The sequence below is a fragment of the Hylaeus volcanicus genome, unplaced genomic scaffold (assembly GCF_026283585.1).
Source record: "Hylaeus volcanicus isolate JK05 unplaced genomic scaffold, UHH_iyHylVolc1.0_haploid 11245, whole genome shotgun sequence".
NCBI lineage: Eukaryota > Metazoa > Arthropoda > Insecta > Hymenoptera > Colletidae > Hylaeus > Hylaeus volcanicus.
The window spans coordinates 1-4,081 of record NW_026532516.1 but is presented as its reverse complement, the minus strand read 5'-3'; the positions used below and the strand labels follow the sequence as shown (position 1 = coordinate 4,081).

The following is a 4,081-nucleotide window of genomic DNA, read 5'->3' as shown; positions in this document are numbered from 1 at the left end:
TGACGGTAACCAGATCGTGGCCAAGTGCGGCGTCACTCACCGATGGTGTTCCAGAATGCTTCCCATGACCACAGCATGCACCCAGCTTCCTTCCACTCTTCGTCGTCCTCTTCTTCTTCGCGGAGAAGACGGGTCCCGGTCACTTCACCACGGTTTCTTCATGAAAATGTCCACCGATCTGTTCCGTCGAATGTCGCAACTAAGAATACGTTCACCCACCGACTGCCGCGCGTCGACTGACTGACTCTCTCCGACAACCGCTCGGCGTGCTGCGCAGTGCCCTCGAAACGGTCCCACTGCGCAGCTCCTTGGGATCGTCCTACTTGGAGCAAAATGGCGCGGGAATTTAATCGAAAACGAGAATCAACAACGGGAAATTGAAATAGATTTTAACGAATCAAAATTCCGGGACAATAGGGTTAAATTATTTGTAAAAAATTGATAATAAAGGCTTCTTTTAACCTCTCAGGTACGGCTGTTTTTGGAGCGAGTCTCTTCATCTGTTCGGAAAGATGACTTCCCGGAAGCCACTACAGGGTGTCCAAAAAATGCTGTAGGTCCTTGAAAGGGATGGTTCACGGGGTGATTTGAAACAACTTTTTCCTTAACGAAAATGTTGTCCGAGGCTTCGTTAAGGAGATATTAAGCGAAAACTCCGACCAATCAGAGCGCGAGTATGCCGATTGAGCGTAGGCTAAGCGATAGGCGGTCGCGCTCATACGCTACCGCGGCCGCTCCAACGGTATACGCGCGCTCTGATTGGTCGGCGAGCGCGGCCTCCTCGCGCTCTGATTGGTCCGGGGTTTTTTGTTAATATCTCCTCAACGAAGCCTGGGACAACATTTTCGCTAAGAAAAAAGTTGTTTCAAATCACCTCCACTTTGTATATACAGGGTGTCCCAAAAATGTTGTAACACCTTGAAAGAGGTGGTTCGGGAGGTGATTTGAAACAACTTTTTCCTTCCTGTCATCCGAGGCTTCGTTGAGGAGATATCAATAGAAAACCCCGGACCAATCAGAGCGCGAGGAGGCCGCGCTCGCCGACCAATCAGAGCGCGAGTATGTCGGTGGAGCGCTCGCGGTAGCGTTTGTATCTATGCAAAGTAGCGGGAAATTTAAAAAAGGTAAACCAGAGACAGTGCAGTTTCTCCAGTATACCTTCTGAAAAGTATACCCATAAAAAACTACAAGAAAATAGAAAAAGATGTGAAGTCGAAATTAGCTGCCAGATGATTTTCCTAGATTTCCGCGGCCTGGAAGTCAAATGCTTGGCGTGGCCAGGCAAGGTCAAGGTGTCGATGAATAAGAATTACTTTTTTGAAGTTTTTTATGGTGATCTTCTATTTTTGGTAACTCCTTGAGTCCTCCACTGTTTCATGTACTTGACGTAATTTTTTTACTTTTTTGAAGTTTTTTTTATCGAATCTGACTTCTTTTTATAAATAATTTATTATATACAATCTATTTTAAATTTATAAAAATAAAATTGCTATTTCTGTAGACTCTACATAAGAAGTCTAAATTATTATTTGTTTCTTTAATTGAATAGAGTAAAATAAAGGGAGAGGGGATAACAAAAGCGAATATGTGTAAATATTTCATATAATTTATTAATTATAAACACTTATTCGTTCAACTTATAAATAATTATGTATACCTGCAATGTTGTTTCTACCTGCAAGAAATTTTAATGTTAACGATGAAATGAGAAAATGACTCCATTTCTATAAGCTCTACATAAAAAGTCTAAATTAAAAACACTTTAGTGGTATGGATCTATTCTGTATGAATGAAGGTACCTAACAATTAAGATTTTGACCACTTACCTAGTACTGAAAATGGATAAACATTTCACAACAGTTGCTGACATTTGTTAACGAATAACCTCCACGTCTGTGGTTCCCTTCATTTGTACAAGCTCTGCATAAAAAGCTTAAATTCAAAACACTTTGGTGGGATGGATCTATAATAAAAACAGTTTTCTGTATGAATAAAGGTGTCTCGCAATTCAGATTTTGACAACTTACCTTGTAGTCAAGATTGGTCAACACTTTACAACACTGGCTGCAATTTGTTATTAAACCCTACATAAAAAGTCTAAATTGAAAACATTTTGGTGATATAAATATAATTAATAATGCAATAGTGTAAAAACTTTCGACACTCGGCAGGTTATGAATGATGACATCAGTTTCGACTCTCGACGCTCAATGGCCGACCAACCCAATGAACTAGAGTTATAGAAAACAAAATCCAAGATGGCCACTGCTCACTGAGCCGCTTCGTGAGCGACTGGGAGCGAACCAGAGAGCGAATTAGTGATGGGCCAAACCTCAGGCTCCCAATAAATCTGAAGTTTGCCGACATGTTTGTCTCGTTTCCATCTTTGGAAAATGTTCAAAAGAGGAAACGAGACAACATGTCGGCAAACTTCAGATTCATTCGAAGCCTACGGTTTTGCCCATCACTGCTGATCTAGACGCTAGCTGGTAACGCTTCTACCAACTTAAATCTAATTGTAGGGGACGCATAAGTTGGCGTTGGCAGTGCTGCCACTATTGAACTATACAGGGTGTCCGAAAAATGTTGTAACACCTTGAAAGAAGTGGTTCGGGAGGTGATTTGAAACAACTTTTTCCTTAGCGAAAATGTTGTCTGAGACTTAGTTAAAGAGATATTAGGGGAAAACGTCGACCAATCAGAGCGCGCGTATGCCGTTGGAGCGGCCGCGGTAGCGAAAACCACGCGCTATACGGCCGCTCTCCACCGGCATACTCACGCTCTGATTGGTTGGCAAGGACGGCCTCCTCGCGGTTTGATTGGTCAGTGTTTTCTGTTAATATCTCCTCAACGAAGCCTCGGACAAGATTTTCGCTAAGGAAAAAGTTGTTTCAAATCACCTCCAGAAACACCCCTTTCAAGGTGTTACAACGTTTTTGGGACACCCTGCATACCTGCTAGTTCTATGGTTCCCTTCGCACGAAAGTTTATCAATTACCTAGACTCGGTTATATATACTCGATCGAGTCGTAAATGAAAAATATACGAAACATGACATGTTAAATATATACGGTACATTAAGTATCAATACATGGTATACTTTTGATAAGATCGATAAGAACGTTATTTGGCTTTGATCATCGATAGAATATTTTTTAGATGGGAGTACAGATGCGTGCGCAGAAATTGAACCGACGCTATCGATTTGAACCTTGTCGCGATAGGAGACACCCATTTCGATCGATATTTGTACATTCGAAATGCCAATCGCACGCATTACGTGTTTTTTTATACCCCAAAAATTATGCAACATCTTTCGCAACGCGAATCGATTTGTCTCGTTACGGACGTGCGTCTGTTTATTCAAATTTTTAGGCTAGAAAAGTTCATCAAAAATTGCGTAATTAAGAGAAAAGGGTGTACCGCGATTAATCTTGATGTCGAATCGAAAGTTTGATCGATGAAAGGATCTTTCGAAGAATCTATCATTGTCGGGAGCTTGTTTTGACCAGCGCGGTATGACGTCAGAGATGATAGGCAGTGTTCCCAGATGAGCCGAGATTTTTCGCGCATACGCGGTCCGATGACGTCGGCGCCAGGGACGTATCTAGGGAGACATTTCCAGGCGTGGATCTTGACAAACGAGGGGTGAAATAAAACAGTAGGTTGAAAGAATTTTAACTACGTCTCTAACCGTGTTTATTGTTATAGTAAAAATGTTATAGTCAAGATTTTGTTGAAATAAGGTTTCCCAATTTACAATTCTTTATCTTAACAGTTGTTTCAAATTCAGAAGCTTCTTCAAATTTGAAAGCAAAATATTTGCATTTTTTCAGTTTGAACAAACAGAATAATCAATTTTGAAACAGATGATACATTTTTCTCGAATGTTTTCATATTATGAGGCCTGATAACTTCATTTAGTGGTAGTTTATTTTATATGATTTAGTATCGCGTATTTTTTTGTTCATAAACATCTCTCGTTAATAAATATTCATACAAGTACGCGAAATACTAAATTCCAAAATTTCTTTTATATATATATATATATATATATATATATATATATATATATATATAT

At 40.1% G+C, this 4,081-nt stretch overlaps 1 long non-coding RNA gene across 1 annotated transcript; it reads right to left on the bottom strand.

Moving 5' to 3' along the window:
* Positions 1-1,590: 1,590 nt before the first annotated feature.
* Positions 1,591-2,405, bottom strand: LOC128882372 (uncharacterized). Its single transcript, XR_008458377.1, has 3 exons — positions 2,028-2,405; positions 1,827-1,963; positions 1,591-1,675 (listed from the first exon to the last, which is right to left on the bottom strand). It is a non-coding gene; the product is annotated as an uncharacterized LOC128882372 (long non-coding RNA).
* Positions 2,406-4,081: the final 1,676 nt, after the last annotated feature.